The sequence below is a fragment of the Lichenostomus cassidix genome, chromosome 20 (assembly GCF_008360975.1).
Source record: "Lichenostomus cassidix isolate B80296 chromosome 20, HeHo_3.0, whole genome shotgun sequence".
In the NCBI taxonomy this organism is placed as follows: Eukaryota; Metazoa; Chordata; class Aves; order Passeriformes; family Meliphagidae; genus Lichenostomus; species Lichenostomus cassidix.
This window is the reverse complement of record NC_139500.1, coordinates 13,199,526-13,215,603: the sequence shown is the minus strand read 5'-3', so window position 1 is coordinate 13,215,603 and position 16,078 is coordinate 13,199,526. Positions and strand designations below refer to the sequence as shown.

The 16,078-nt window shown below is 57.7% G+C and overlaps 1 protein-coding gene across 10 annotated transcripts in view; it reads right to left on the bottom strand.

The window, feature by feature from the left end:
* Positions 1-16,078, bottom strand: part of EPB41L1 (erythrocyte membrane protein band 4.1 like 1) — a 64,175-nt gene that overhangs the window by 47,831 nt on the left and 266 nt on the right. For 9 of the 10 annotated variants that reach the window (XM_085079128.1, XM_085079131.1, XM_085079134.1 and 6 more), the window contains exon 2: positions 7,453-7,502. The gene's annotated coding sequence lies outside the window, so the exon portion shown is untranslated. Of the gene's footprint in view, positions 1-7,452; positions 7,503-11,551; positions 11,640-16,078 lie in introns of those variants that run through there. The other variant, XM_085079129.1, reaches the window with a different exon arrangement.

The following is a 16,078-nucleotide window of genomic DNA, read 5'->3' as shown; positions in this document are numbered from 1 at the left end:
CAAGGAAGAGAATTGCTCTTGCAAATGTCTTTTTGGACCCTGCCTGCAATTTATGCTGTTGTTCATCTCCCTTCCGAGGAAGACTGATTACATGGCTGGAAAGAGGAGCAGGAAATTGCTGTATTAACCATGGAAAATAGACATTTGGAGACTTCCTTAAACTACCCCAGCAGTGGTCTGAACTCTCTGACCCTCTGAGCAGAGGTCTGACCTCTCACAAGTCAGAGGTGGGGAGTAAAACCAAGCTTTCCCTTTGACTTAGCACCCAAAAATCTGACTAATCACCAGTGCTGCAGGAAATCAACTCACCCACCAGTACATTGGGGTTGCCACAAGCCTCCCACCCTGCCACTGCCCCCTTGCACCCTGGCACTGCACCCTGTGCATTAAAGGAGCCCGAGAGAGCTGCAGTTGACCCCCAAAGACCCCAGCTCCCCTCACCCCCCAGCCAGGGCATCCATCCCTGCTGGCATATGGATGTGCCGGGTGCTGGGGCGCAGCATCCCACTCTGGCTCACCCACCAGCAGCATCAAACCCTAAGGTTTTTCAGGGAAGTGGAGGAGAATATCTTAGGTGGGTTATTTTGGGGTTTTTTTTAAGATACGGGAAGGAGATATTTTATGTAACAAAATGCCTACTGCTATAAGGGTTTTAAACCAAATGAAACATCCCAAAAATCCATTCTTCTTCGAGTAGAGGTTCACTAAGGCTCAGGGGCTGGTCAAAGGCCCCAGCAGGGCCAGGGCAGCCCCCAGGAGCCCAAATGCTGCTCTGCCAAGGCCCACAAGGCACAGCTGGCACCAGCTTCTGCCAAAGACAGAGGTGCTGACACCTCTCCAAGCACTGCTTTGATCCAGGCCTGACACCACAAACAATGCCCCTGCTTGGGATTTATTCCATTTGCTTTGTCTCATTCCCAAAGACGAAGCTGAAAACTCCTTTTCTGCCCCTGTTGAGCTGACAGTTCCAGTCTGACTCAGCCCTGGGTGCAGCAGCAGCACCCAGACCCCACAGGCGCTGCAGGGTGGGTGCAGCTCCACTCCCATTCCCTGACCCCCCCTGCCCACGCTGTGCCCCCACAACCCAGGGGGACTCCAGGTGTGCCACCAGCTCTGCCACTTCATGTGAGCCCTGTCACCCCTGCCCTGCTCCTGCGCTCCCAGACACCAGTGGGGTGGCAGGGAGCTGAGTCATTTCAACAGGCACAGCCCCAATCCCGACAAACAGCTGGACAAACCCATTCCAGGGGCAGCTCCAGGATGGATGCACGAAGCCCCTCAGCTCCTGCTGCAGAGCTGCTCCAGCCTCACCTTCCCTCACCCAGCACCCTCCATGGAGGGACCTCCATGCCAGCCCCTCCCAGGCACAGGGCAGACATTTTCTGGGAAGCAAATATTGCTGCTTTTCCCTCGCTCTCCCCCAGCCCTTCCATTTTACCTCCTGGACAATCCTGAGCACAGCAGTTGTTTTTCCTTGCTGTTTAATCTCTCCTCTGCTCCCAGAGGATGTTCGCTCAGCGCCTGCAGAAGCTCAGCTACCTTTGATGTGTCTCAAATTCTACCCCCAGGCAGGTGACAAGTATTCAGGGAACTTGGACAATTAAATGACAACACAAGGAAGGGCTGCAGGAAAAGCTCAAAAACATAATAGTAAATAAATAAAGGGGAAACAGAAAGCAAACCTGAGAAAAGCCTCCCCTCCCCACCACACCCAAGGGCAGAGCCCAAGGCAGGCAGAACCTGAGAACAACCAGAGCCTCCTGCTCCGAGAGGAGGGTCTCAACCCTGGCATCCTGAGCCCTAAACTGGGAGCAGAGATCCCACAGCCACAGCCAGGCTGGGAGCAGCGATCCCATCACTGGTCTGGCCCCAGCACAGCCCATCCCAACACAGTTATTTGTGTCCAGGAGCCAGGAGCCGTGGACCAGGCCCAGCAGCCCTGGGAAAAGGCTGGCACAGCTTCTGCCCTCCCAGCTAAACTGGGAAAACTTCAGCCAGATCTGGGAGCACAAAGCCAGCAGTGGCTCCAGCTCAGGCAGGTTCACCCCAGGCTGGGCTGGCACAGCACCATGTGCCTCTGCTCTCCTGTCCATGGTCACACCTTGGGGACCTGAAGGTGGTCCGTGACTGGTCCCTTCTAGAGGAGGAGAGAAGCCTGGACTTTCCAAGAGTTGGGGCTGCCCATCTTGGTCACCAGGGGGATGAGCTGAGTGGTGGCAAGGCCACCTGCCCCCCCAGACAGCATCACCTTGCTGGGGCTGGCACAAGTGACACACCTGGAGATGGCTCTGGAGCATGATCCATGGCTCTGGAGCTGATGGCTCCACACACCTGGAGATGGCTCTGGAGCTGATCCATGCCAGAAGCACCCGCAGCCACCCAACTCTTCCCAGCCTGCCCTGACCTCAGGGCACCATCCAGGGCAGCCACAGCCAGTGGGAGCCACCGGTGAAGGGTGCTCACAGCACCAAGGCCTCTTGGCACACACTTGGCTCAGCACTGTGTCCCCTGCAACAGCCTCAGGGACTGTCATTGGGGCTGTCCCTGGTGGCAGCAAAGGGTGACACAATCCTCCTGGCACGGCTGCAGCATCCGCCACATCCCACAGCTCTGTCTCCCCGGCAACCCGGGTACCTTCTCACTTGCAGCTGAGCAGGCTTGTGCACAAAAGCCAAGCTGAATCCAGAGCAGGATTAGGGCAGCCCTCTCCTTCCCTCCTCCTCCCGAATTCATCCACCCCCGATTTTCCATCCGAAATCCATCATGAAGCACAACCTTGCTGTGAGGAACAAGAAACACTGTGGCACCATCCTGGGGAGCAGCAGTGCTTCCACTCACCCCACCTGTCCCCAGCACCAGTGGCTGTACTGGGAAGCACTGGGATTTTGGCTGGAGGAAGGTGGGACCTGTGGGCAGGTGGAGTGACAACAGTGTGCACATGGGAGCTGGACAAGCATGTCCAGGTGACACCAGTGGCAACGAGACCCAACCTCCCACTCCATCCAGCAAGCCCAGTGGCCTGTGGCTCTGAAAGCTTCTCCACAGTGCAAAGCTCCCTGATGGCCCGCCAACCCCCCCCAATATCTCACCAAGTATCCTTCCTGCTGCACAGGACATCCCAGAGCAAAGCAGAGAGCAGGGTTGTGGGAAATGGGCTGGAAGAAGCCAGAGAGGTGTTGTTGGAAGATGATGCCCTGGAGCACACCTGCATCAGGGCCAGGTGCTCTCCTGAACACTGTCCAGCCTCTGCGGCTCCCCTGGGAGTCCTGCAGATCCCCAGCCCACACTGGGCCTGCTCAGACATTGCCCACAGCTTCACATCCCTTGGGCCCTGCTGTGCCAGAAAAGCTGTTGAAACACCAGTCCCAGGTGGCAAATCCTCCTCCACAGGGATCTGAGAGCAGACAGCTCTTCGTCTCCACCCAGCCCCAGAGGGATCCCCAGTGCAGCAAGGCAGGAGCCCAGCCCTTCAAACCCTCGGCCAAAAGCAGTGGGGAGGGTGGGACAGCAGGTGGGGACAGAGCTTTCCATCACCCTGAGACCTGCCAAGGGCTTGAGCGAGCACAGGGCCATGAGAGCAGCAAAGCTGCATCTTCCCAAAGCTCCTGTTGCCTGAGCAGACAGTCCTGCATGCCAGAGGGGTGGCAAGCTCTGGGCAAAGGAGACTCCAGCAGCTGGGCACAGGGGTCAGACGTGGGTGGGCACCCCAGCCTGCCCCTCCATGACCTGGCATGGGGGAAGCCCAGCTCCTGCATGCTGTGATGCACAAGAGGTTAAAGGCTCAGCCAAGACAAGCATGGGGTTGGCCAGCAGCCAGCCTTTCCCAAGAGTTTGAGGGAGCTGGCAGCTCCCCCAGCCTTCAGGGCCCACATTGCCACATACCACAAACCTGTTTGCTCAGCCCAAGCAGCTGGGATGGCACAGAGCAAGGCACGCTGACCAAGGCATGTCTTGCAGCCAGGATGGGCCCCAAATCAAGAGGAAAGTGCAGCAGCAGCCCCGGGGCAGGGCAGAGACAGGCAGGGCACTGCCCTGCTACCTGCAGGTGGCACTGCCAACTCCCACTGGCTGTGCCAGGGCTGTGCCAGGGTCCTGCTGCTGAGAAGGGTGGAGGACGGGGAGCAAAGAACAGCTTCATCCACCCAACTACTCCATAAAACAGACTGACATCCTTTCTCAGGCCAGAGGGCATCTGTGCAGTGCCCTAGGCCAATTCCTCTTATAGGGACCTAATCCTGCCCAGGGTGCTGAGGGGGCACCTCAGCAGGTGCTCCAAGCTCACCTGAGCTTTGCAGGCATTACGAACTGCAGAGCTGTGGGACTGAACTACCCTGGTGACACATCCTGACAACCCCAGGGCCCTGCCTGGGGCTCAGACTGGCCATGCTGGGAGCTGCCCTACCTTGCTGATGCCCTCCTTGCTTTTTGGGATGGGGAAGAGACTGTCCAAAAGGTGCCACAGTCAAGTAGGGCAGTCAGCCCAGGGAGACACCAGGACCCCCAGCACTGCAGCCATCCCTCCCTTCCTATTCCAGCCTTCACAGATGGCACCAGAGTGCAGCCCTGGAATGTTGTGGTGCAGCAGAGGGAGACTGAAGTGTGATGGCAGCAGCCAGCGCCCTGGGAGCACAGCTCAGATGCCAATGCCCGCTGTGGAGCACCAGCAAGGTGCAGCACCTGGGCTGCCCTCCAGGAGCAGGCAGGGGTGTGGCAGCCCGTGTGGACCATCCATAACCAGGGAATGCTCTTCCCCTGCCAGTGACAGGAAGATCTGCTCCCATCCTGCTTCTGCCCACAGAGGAAGGCAGAGACCACAGGCTCAGCTGCCCTGTGCTGGGATGCGGCAGCCAGAGGAGATCAGCTGCTCCCCATGCAAGAACAACACAGGGCCAGACGCCCTGGGAAGCAGCAGGTTGGAAGAGGAGAGGAGCTGGAGGAGGTGAAGAGCACCCAGAGCAAGGGGAGCCACCAAAGAGAGCCCAGTCCTGACCCAGGCTCAGCACTGCCTTCTCCCATTGTCTCTTTGCCTCCAAAGGAAGGGCCAAGCATTCTCGCCAGTCACAATCCTCTGCTCTGCATCCCTACAGGGGCCTTGTCAGGGTCTAAAGTGGTGGGACAAAGTGTCATTTTCCCCAAGGTAATGGTGACACCTTGCGCACCCCTTCGAGGAGGTTGGGGTAGTTCAGTTGGAAGGGACCCACAGTGACCATCAGGCCAAGTGATGGATGACCATGTCCTTCATGCAAGCTCCCAAGGAATCAGCCCCCACCCAACCCCAGCAGCCAGGAACCCTGCCCAGGAGGTGGGATACAGCACCAGCTGTGAGGGGGCTGCTGGAATCCAGAGACAGGAGAAACTCATTGCCAGGACAATCACTGTGCTAGGACCAAAGTGTCACCAACCCTTCCTGAACCAGGGGGACACCTCCCTGGGCACACAGCAGCAGCAGCTGGCCCAGCTGGCCTGGGCTGAGCTGGCAAGGATCTGCTTGCCCAGACCTGTGGGAGAAATGGGAGCTGGGCTGGAGAGCTGGCCCAGCATGTAGGGACACAGAGCAGCTCTGCTGCTGCTGCCCTAAGTCCCCAACACTCACAAGATACAGGGGAGAATCGTGACACTGAAGACCCCCAGGCCTGGGCCACCCCCTCCCCCCAGATCCAGGCCACTGGCCCCCAGCTGCACCTGCGCCACCAAAGCCACCAGCAAAGGCAAGGGGTTGGCTGGGTAGCAGGGGTCACCACGGGGATGGCACATGTCCTCCTGCTCCTCGTGCCACCCCAGTGTGGGGGACCCCAACAGGGACTTGCAGCCCATGCAGGGGGGCAGAGCTTCCTGACAGGCACTGCCCCGGGGCAGAGCACTCCCACGTGTGTGCCCAGCTCCCACACAGCCTTCCTGGTACAGAGCCCAGCACAGAGCCCAGGGCACCCTGAGCCCGCCCTGAGGGACACTGAGGCCATGCAGCAGCACATGAAAACCACTGCTGGTGTTGGGCCTGCAGCTCTGCCTCAACCAACTCCAGACTGGTCACCCTGCTCCCAAACTCCTGAGCAGACAAAGGCAGGACAAGAAGCCCTGCCATTCTCCTGGCTCTCCCTACAGGCCTGCGCCCCAGGCACGGGTGGAGCTGGCATCTCGAAGGAGAGCTGGTGAGAAACTGCTCATAAAATGTGGAGATCTGCCCTGTTCCCAGCCAGAGCCAGAGCCAGCCCTGAGGAGCCCATCACAGCCCTCAGCAGGAACTCAGATCCCCTGTCCACATCCACACCCACAGAGTCACGGTATGTCCTGAGCAGGAAGGGATGTACAACGATCATCCAGTCCAAACTCTGGCCCTGCACAGGCACCCCAACAATCCCACCCTGTGCATCCCTGAGAGCATTCTCCAAATGCTCCTGGAGCTCTGGCAGCCTCAGGCTGTGCCCATTCCCTGGGGAGCCTGGGCAGTGCCCAGCACACTCTGGGGGAAGAACCTGCACCAATTGCCTTGTGTGGGTAGGAGCTGAACCCCATGGGCAGCAGGGTCTGAGCCCTGTGGTGCACACTGCCACACGCTCCTGTCACCTGGGAAAGAGCCAAGACAGCAGGGTGTAGCTATGGAGGTCCTCATCCCAATTTTCATAAAAGGACATCGTACTCCCACCTCAGCCCAGGGTGAGGGTCATGCTGCAGTCTTGCTTGGCCCAGGCCTACCTCACTCTGCAGATCAAAAAACCAAAGCAGAAGCAAGACCTTGTCCCCCCAGCCATCCCCAGCCCACACTGCAGCTGGAAGCAGCTCACATCTGGTTTCACATGGATGTCACCATTCTGTGCAGTGGGGCCCTGGATCAGAGAAGCCCAACCAGCTGGAGGGACCCTGGGGTCTCTGAAAAGGCCTGGACCACAACCCACCAACTCTTTCAGGCATCACAACAATGAATTCTGCAGCTCAGACCTCTCCCATGCTTTGCTCACAGCTGCCCAGCAGTGCCAGCCTGCCTGGGATGCACCTCAGGCCCTGTGAGCCCAAGGACCTGAGCCCAGGGCTGGGATCCACAGCCAGCAAAACACCACAGCTGGTTTGCAAACGCTGCCTTCCTCAGACCGTCCACACAAAAGAGACCACAGAAACCCAGAGCAGGGGAAACCCAATACTAAGTGTGACATCCCAAAGCCACTCTGTCAGTGGACAGGGATTTGGGCAGCCCTTGAGAGCTTTCTGTTGGCTAAGGGGCTGCTGCCCAAGTCCCAGCTAAACCAGGAAGCAATTCCAACACAAAGAAAGGCACAACAAGCCCAAGCCCAGCAGCTTGGTGTTTTGGTGGGAGCAGGCCAGATTCCCAGGGGTTCCTGGGAGACGAACCCCCCTGCAGCACCTCTCTGTGCTGAGCAACCTTTTCTGTGCTGCAAAACCCACTCAGCCTCATGCAGGATGTGGAAAGGAGAACAAAAGCTTTCAGGATAAACTCACGCTGCTTCCAGGGGCTGCTCTCAGCGCTCAGCTCGGGCACGATTCACAACCTGCAAAGAAGAAATCAGATTTGGTTAAAAAGAAGGAAAAAGCCCTTCCCCGAGATGATGGCAAGCGCTCAGAAGGACAGCTACAGCTGTCACCAGAGGGTGCCTGCCCGGCTCCGGCGCTGTGTTTGGATTCCATACAAATCTCCCTGCTGGAAATGGGAGCTGTGGATTGCTTTAGATGTCGTTTTGCTCCCCTGATGGGCAGCCAGCCCTGCTCCTTCCCAGAGAACAGCAAATATTTACTACGGCAGCACTGCAGAGCCCACACACCTCCGAGTGCCACCGGATCCCCTGGGCACGGCCCAAGGTCTCCTTTCAGGCCATCTGTGCCACCCCTTTGTCACCCATGCCCGTGGCTGGCAGTGGCGCCGAGGGCAGCATCTGGTCGGCAGGGCTTTGGCTGCAGGGCAGTGGTGCAGGACATCCAGGAGCAGCCGTGCTCCCTCAGCCACGGCAGGAGGAGAATCAGCAGAGTGAACAGGGACAGCCCCAGCCTGCAACAGCATTTCACAGCCGCTTTTTACATGACAACTGCACCTAACGCGGGACAAGGATCTGCCCCGCGGCGCTACAGTGACACAGAGGAGGAAGCACAGCCTGGCACAGCAGGGATACCTCCTGCTTTTCCGAGGGTTAATTTTCAAACATCCTTGGACAGGCAAGGCCCAGCCTCCCCCCAGGAAGAAGCAAAGCAGCCCTATGCAAAGCTCCCACCTCTCCCATGGATTCAGCAAAATCCTTTCACTCTCCAAAAGCAAACATCAGCTGTGGGCAGCTGACAGCCTGCCCTGAGCAACACTGACCCACAGCTTTCCCAGGAGGCATAAAAGCTGCTCCACTCTTCTTTTGGACAGAGCCACAAAACCTGATGCAATAAGGCTGTGAGCTTCAGCAACTCCAAGGAAACAAACCCTCCTTTGGGCAGATGACCTGCATGAGAGATAAGGTGAAGAGGAGGGGGTCACAGCCACCACCTGCATGGCCCTGCCCCCTCTCTCTGTGTCTGTCACCCTTGGGGAAGCACAGCAGGATGTCACCATGTGCTGGTGCTGGGTACACTTCCGTACACCCTGCCCAGCAGGCACAGATTCCTTCTCAGCCATGTGGTTTTACTGGCTCAGCTGTTCTGGGGTGTGGGGAGTGGGACCCGGTGGCCAAGCAGGGCACCCCTTTGCCCAGCTCCAGTGCTGGTGGCACCCACAGCCCCAGGTCCCCCCATGCACAGGCACTGCAGGGCTACTGTCACGGGGCCTGAGCACTCCCGTGCCAGTGACCAGCACCAGTGTCCCAGTGCCACTGCCCACAGACTCAGGGATGCCACTGGCACATGGGGGCTGCTGTCCCATGCCAGCCCCTACATGCCCACACCCTTCCATCCCAGAGCCCAGACAAACCTCCCTCTCCTTCACCTGCTGCCTGTGTTCATGGAGATGTCCCTGCTCAGAGGCTCAGAAGCCAGAGGAGACCAAGACACCCATGAAAAGGGCTCTGCCTCTCCAGCAACACACAAGGGTGCCCCAGCAGGCCGAGGTGATCCACAGAATGGACTCCAAAACCAGCAGCTGCTGGTCCCACCTGCCAACACAGGTCACAGACAGATATCTGTGGGGTTCTCTCCTGCTTTGGTGCAGGCTTCACAGCCCTGCTTGTTCTCTGCTGAGCCCAGAGATTTCTGTGGGTACTCCACACCACTTCCAGGTTTGTATGCTCGGATTTCTCCCATCCCAGCTCAAGGGGGTTGATAGATACTCGGCAGAGAAGGGCAGGCAAGTGCAAGAGCAGCCAGCTTTCCACAGACCCCAAAGGAGGAGTATGGCACCGTGGCTCCAGCAGCCGGGGCTCCCAGGGCTGCACCCTGTTCCTGCTGTGAGGGAGGACGGAGGATGCAGCCACTATAGGCAGGGCAGTGGCACTTGGCACTGCCCAGCCTGCCTGTGCTGAGGATGCCAAACAAAGCCCCTGTACTCCCCATCATCCTCAGACCATCCCTCCTTCCCTGTGAGAGGTCATGGCCACCAGGGCTGGCTGTGCAGGCTCCGAGCTCTGGCCGTTTTGGGATGTGAGACACTGCATCAATTAGCATCATATTAATGAAGTGTTCTGAGAGCACAGGCAGTGGGAGCAAGGCATCCCCCAGCCCTGCACTTCTGCCTGCAGACAGCAGCTCCCCATCACACTCCTGCAAGCAGAAATGCACGCCAGGCTGCACCCCAACCTCCTGCCACGCAGCTCTGCCGGCACCGGGCTAGTGTGGACAACATCTCAGCCACAGACACTGCCCCAGGCTCACAAACATCCCACAGTGACCCACATTGTCACCACCTCATCATCACAACCAGCCAGCCTGGCCCTGACAGGTCGGTGTGACGCTGCCTGGGGACAGGCGCTGGGACATGGTGGCACACAGATGAAGGCACCACTGGCTGGGCTTAGGAGGGAGCCCTGTACTGCTCCAGCTCACTCAAATTTAGACCAGTGCCTTGCAAACCTGCTGATGGGTCCAGCCAAGGGACAAGGACTCATGGTGTCCCCTGTGCCGGAGCAGGAGTACACACAGGGCAGGGAGCACAGCAGCATAGCAGGAGAGCAGCCCAGGAGACATGGAGGAGTCCATGGACCACACCAGGGACCAATCCATGCACCACCCCACCATGGCCTTCCAGGCTGCCCTGCCCACACCTGCCCAAGGTGGGATTGAGCTCCGAAGCTCTGGCAGCTGCATGGAGGTAGCTGGGAGAGCTGACAGTGACCCTGTCCCCGAAACACAGCACAGGCTGCTGCACCTTCTCTGCATCCTGTGGCACTTCCCTTGGTCACCCCAAGTCAGCTCTGTTTCTTACAGATGGGTCACACTTGAGACCAAGGTGACGAGCAGGGATTTACTCATCCCACAGAATCCCAGAATGGGTTGAAAGGGACTTTAAAGCCCACCTCATTCCATCCCCTGCCATGGACAGGCACACCTTCCACTAGACCACATTGCTCCAAGTCCCATCCAGGCTGGCCTTGGACACTTCCAGAGATGCCATGCTAGCATGACAGCAGGAAACATTCCTTGGTTCCCCAAAGAACAGCCCCAGGGAATTTGCAGAGGTAACAGCCCCTTCCCCATGTAGGGTTGTGCACACCCAGAGCCAGATCAGCCCTCACAGAAGGCTTCTTCTTGCTCTGCCCAGTTCACTCTGCAGGACCTTCATCTATCAGGACTTGCAGTAAATCTCCTAAAGGGAAACACTGCTGAGAACTCAGGCTGGAATTTTACCCTGCCAAAGATCACCATCAACATTAGTCTGTATCCTTGTCAAAAATGGCACCTTCCCACAGTGAGCAGCAGCCCCAGATGTCCCACCACCCCTCTCCCACCTTGAGCCCTTTGCCACGACCAAAGGCTCTCAGCATCACCAAAGCCGAGCCCCAAAGCTTTGTCAGGTGCCACGACCCACCGTGCTCCACCGGGCTCCACTCGGCACAGACACTGCCAGATCCAGAGAGTGCACCTCATTAGAACATCCAGCTGCTTCCCTCATACGCAGAGCAGTTTTTCCCACGGGATCACTCAGAAAAAACCCTGCAGGAACCCCTCGCCAGCACCGCAGCCCTCCGTGTGTGGCCACCTGGGTGATGGTCCCGTGGGGATGGACTGGGGCAGGATGCGAGGGGCTGGTCCATCCCCCCCGCCCCGCCTCCGGCCCGGCCAGGACGCCTCGCTGCTGGCATTCACCCCAGCCAGGCCGATTAGCTGATTACAAAGGGGAATGTGTCATTTCAAACACACAATCAGATTTCCCGGCCCTTCTGCCCATGACAAAATGTCTCGTGAAATGGCTCATTCTGTTCTCCCATAGAAACGTGTTTCCCTTCAAAAGCCTGATACGAGGAGAGGAGGGGAAAAAAAAGGAAAAGGCAAAGCTAAAAATACCATCTGAAAGATACCATGACAGCAACAGATTCACAGGAAAATGAGGTGGGAAGGGGGCTGTGAATGTGTTAAGATCCTGTTTAATCTCTCCCCAGCCACCTAAAAAATGCACCGAAGGCAGAAACGATACCTCAACATTTCCTTTGTGCGAGAGCTGACTCCACCCTGTGTTTTCCTCTCCATCTGATGCTCGGGAAAGGATACCAGCAGACATCTCTGCTGCTGCCAGGCAGCGAGGGGCCCCGGCAGTGGGTTAGTAGGAACAGAGGGAGGAAGGAGCCGGTGGGAGGAACCTGGCAGCAGGGCTGGGCTGTGAATCCCCATTCAGCATCGCTCAGACGCAGGATGCGCTTTACACTGGCGCAGCACCTGCTCCTGCTTCCCACCCCAGCGCCAGCTCCTCGCCGAGGATCCCAGGAGGCCTCGAGGGCAGCAAGACCCAGTGAGGTGGTCCCAGGGTCCAGTTGCAGCTGGTGGGCAGAGGGCTGGGCACTGAAAGGGGGTTGGAGCAGATACCGACCTGCGGCCACATTTCACTGCCACAAAGAGGCCAAGTGCCCAGCTGAAACTGCTGACCTGCTGGCAGCCACAGATCTGCAGCTTCAGCCTCATTTGTCTCGTGTTCTGAGCACAATAGGGTCAGCCCAGTGTCCCCTTGGCGCTGTGATCCCACCAGGCCCTGAGTGCTGTGCAACTGCTCCTGCGCGAGGCAGACCTGGCCTGGGGCACTGCTGAGCCCCCAGGGAGCCAGGACTGCCCTCCAGAGGGCAGGACACAGACCATCAGCAGGAGATGGAAAGAAAATCCTCTTCCAGAGCATTATCATCCAGATTTTAAGGCTCTGTCTGCTGCTCCCACCCTGGGGAGGGTGCCTGAGTGGGCTCAGGGGTGTGCACACACCAGGCAGGGCACTGACAACTCTGAGCTGCATTTAGAGCCCCCTCAGCTGTCTACCGGGACAAGCAGACACGAGAATTTGTATCAAATCACCCATCCAGGGCTCTGGGATGTCTGTACCGTTCCACAAGGTCCCACCACTCCCTGCCTCATGCAAAGAGAGCAAACATTGACTCCTGCCCCTGCTGTACAAAACTTCAGCCCAAAGCTCTCTTTAGGATTGGATTAGGGAGAAATCCTTCCCTCTGAGAGTGGTGAGGTCTGTCAGAGAAGCTGTGGCTGCCCCTGGATCCCTGGAAGTGTCCAAGGCCAGGCTGAACGTGGCTTGGAGCAACCTGGGATAGTGAAAGGTGTCCCTGCCCACGGCAGGAGGGTTGGAACAAGATGACTTTAAGGTCCCATCCAACCCAAACCCATGACTCTATGCCTCCACACATCCCCATACAGTTCATCCCCTTGGAGCAAAGCAGGGCAGAGGGAGCAGCTATTATCCAAGACTACGGATATCCATGGCGCCTGGGCCCAGCACCCTGCTCTGCGCCAGGGACACACTGTGTGGACAGGAGAGCTGCTGCAGGAAGCAGACACTGCTTCCACAATGGAAAATGTGGCTGCCCAAATCTCCTCTTCACTTTAAGGCACATTTAGGTCCTGGACAACCCACAAGCTCCACTCAAAGGCTGGAAGAAGAGGAAGGCTGGATCTGCAGCCACAAGGAAGCATTGCAACATGTCCCCATTAAAGAAAGTCTCATCCCACCATGCTTTCACCTCCTGTAATCCACAAAAGAGGATGATGAAGGACTGGACCAGACAGCCTCCCTGGCAGCAGTGATGCTCAACTTACAGACCTGAGTGGCACAGGGCAGGGGCTGGAAGGGGTTCCAGGGGGAGGCTGCCCTCCAGCTCCCACAAACACAACTCCTTCCAGACTCAACACAAGTGCACAGTGCCTGTGAGTGGCTCAAACCCCACAGCCCCCACAACAGGGTCAGGCCAGCCCCACTGCTCAGCCTCAAAGACCCACACAGGCCGTGACAAACCCAAACCTGCTGACTCAGAGCCACCGACTGCTCTAATGAGAACAATGAGCCATGCAGCCATCGCTGTCACAGCCCCAGCGCCAGCACATTTTTAGGTGCCATGCAAGAGTCAGGTATTTGTGGCTGCACAAGTTTCCCTGCGCAGGAGCTCCAAGCACCCAGGGACTTCGGAACTGTGACTGTTTTGTGTTTCTCCTTTGGCAGAGGGAGTTTCAGGCTCAGCTCAGACCTCCAAGTGACAGGCACCGCATGAAAGTCTACTACACTGAGGCCTTGCAGCCGCCCACGCTGCTCTGCGCGGAGCCGAGCCGTACTCAGCCCATTTCCTCGCGCACACGCGCTCCCCATCGGCATCCCAGCTGTCGCTCGGCGCCGGAGCACCGTGCCCAAGGCAGCAGGGAAATAGCCCAAGTGCACAGCCAAAGAGAATTAAGGCAAAGGACACTCCAGTGATGTCTGTAAGTCTGAGCAGGAAGCTCGGAGCAAGCCCGGGAAGAGCCAAGCCCACCCCCTGCCCTTTAACCGACAGGTCATTCTCTGCAGCTTCCTAATTTAGAAATCCTAATTAGTTATGGGAAAGATCTCTTCTTTTAGGGACAGAATTAGTCAGGCACCTGACTGGTCTGTATGAAAGCCTCCTGTAGGAAAGCAGAAGTCCCCAGCAGTGCTGGAGCAAGGGGAAGGCAGGCAGGATGCCCAGAGTGATGCCGGAGTCCCCTGCGGGATGAGGGCTCAGTGCTGCCAGCAGAAAGCCTTAACGTTATTCTGTAAATCAATGAGAGATCCAGCTCCTCACCAGGACCAAGGTCATCACCCAGAGCTTAACAGGGAGCTCAACTGCCTGGGGGAAGAAAATTGATTTATAAGATTTTCCCCATTCTATGCTGCAGCAACTTCTTCAGCTGAGCCAGCCACCCGTCCTGGCCACACAGAAACCACATGCCAGGAGGCACTTACCCTGAAAGGTTGTGGTGGTGGTGGCAAGCATGGCAGCAGCCCAGAGAAGGGGGCCCAGCACGCTCCGTGTCTCCAGTGGACACAAAAGGTACCAAAACCTTCCCCTTCCACACGCCAGGAACACAGACTCTCTGCTACACTCATACCTTTAGCCCAAAAATCCAACACTGGACTTCAAAAACCCTTTCTAGATGCTTCCTCCAGACAAAAACATCTCCCCTATGAGTTCTGGAAAATACTCATTTCTCAAAAATAAAAAATTCTGGACAGTTCCAGGCACAACATCCACAAGCAACCAAAGCAGCAAGGGAAGAACCCATCCTCTGCCAAAGGCTGCTGAACACAGGCTCTGCACCCCACAGGTGTGCCCAGGGCTCTGCTGGGAATGGCTGTGTTGAGGAAAATAATCCCCATGGCCACAGGGATTGTGAGAAGAGGAGCAGAGATGGGAATCCTCCCCTCCCAGTGGGGGTAACACCCCCCCGAGAGACAGCTGCACCCTGGTCCTTGGCTCCAAACACAGAGGTTATGCCTGGGTAAGGAGAGAATGCTCTGAACCTGCCACAGCTTCCAGAACTTGCCCTGCATCCCTGCACACAGCAGAGACAGGTCCTCATGGAGAGCATGGCAGGGAGCACCCTGGGGAGCCCCACGGACAGGCTCTGTGCCTGCCAAGCCAGACTCCAAGCCAACATCATTAAAGAATAATTCATTCCCTTCCTGCAAGGACCATCACCCAAAGCCAGCCAGCCTTCCCTCAGTTCCAAACTCACCCAATGGCAACGAGGACACGCAGCTGAAGGCCACCAGAGCCACTCTCCAGCCGTGGTCCAAGGGGCCTGGCACAGCCAGAACACTCCTGTGGGCTGTAAGAGGATGTGAAAATCCACAAGGAGCAGATCAGGGTAACAATGTGTTTCCCACATCTCAAGGTTCTCAGGAGCAAAAATCCCTTTGGACAAGTGTAGCAGGAGAAAGGTCGAGGGAAAGTGCCAGCTAAGTGCAGGAAGGAGATGGATGCATGGGTTGGTCTCTCTGGGGATGCTGGAGAAGCCACACCTCATCCACAGCAATGGAGAAGGGGCTGATCAGGAGTCACCTCACACCATCCACAGCTGAATCAAGCACAGCTTTGCCATCGCCTGCAGCACACAGTGACTGCCCAGCCAGCACACCCAGACCATTGTTTGCCCACAGGAGGGTCCTCACCGAGACAGGCTGAGGGCCGGGCACGTCAGAAGGAACAATACCTCGGCAAACAGCTAGAGAAACAGTGATGGGAAATACAGAAACCACTGATGGGGAAAGGGCCACGCAGGTCCTCTAGTACAATCTCCCGGGTAACCAGCCTATGGAGAAAATGCTGAGCTCAAGGATACCTCCAGAGCCCACCTCCTGCCATATGACGGTACTCCAAAAATAACCACAGAAATATGCGAGGACCCATTCCAAGTTGTTCCTGGCTCTCTCCACATTCTCCCTCTAATGTAAATCGTCTCCCTCAAATCACAGCCCGGCAGTTCAATGTGCTGCCGCAGCTCAGGCTACGGATCCCGGGGGCTACGGATCCCGGGGTAGCCTCATCCCGCCCGCAGGACCAGGCTGGTGCTGCCGCTTCCCCGCGCTCCGCTCCTGGGCGGTTGCGAGCGCGGCGTCCCCGCCGAGCCTCCAGACCCCCGCGGGGACCCTGCCCGCGCCCCGCCCGCAGCATCCCGGCAGGACGCGGAGCGGGATGCGCCGCTGCCGGCAAGGGAAGGGAAG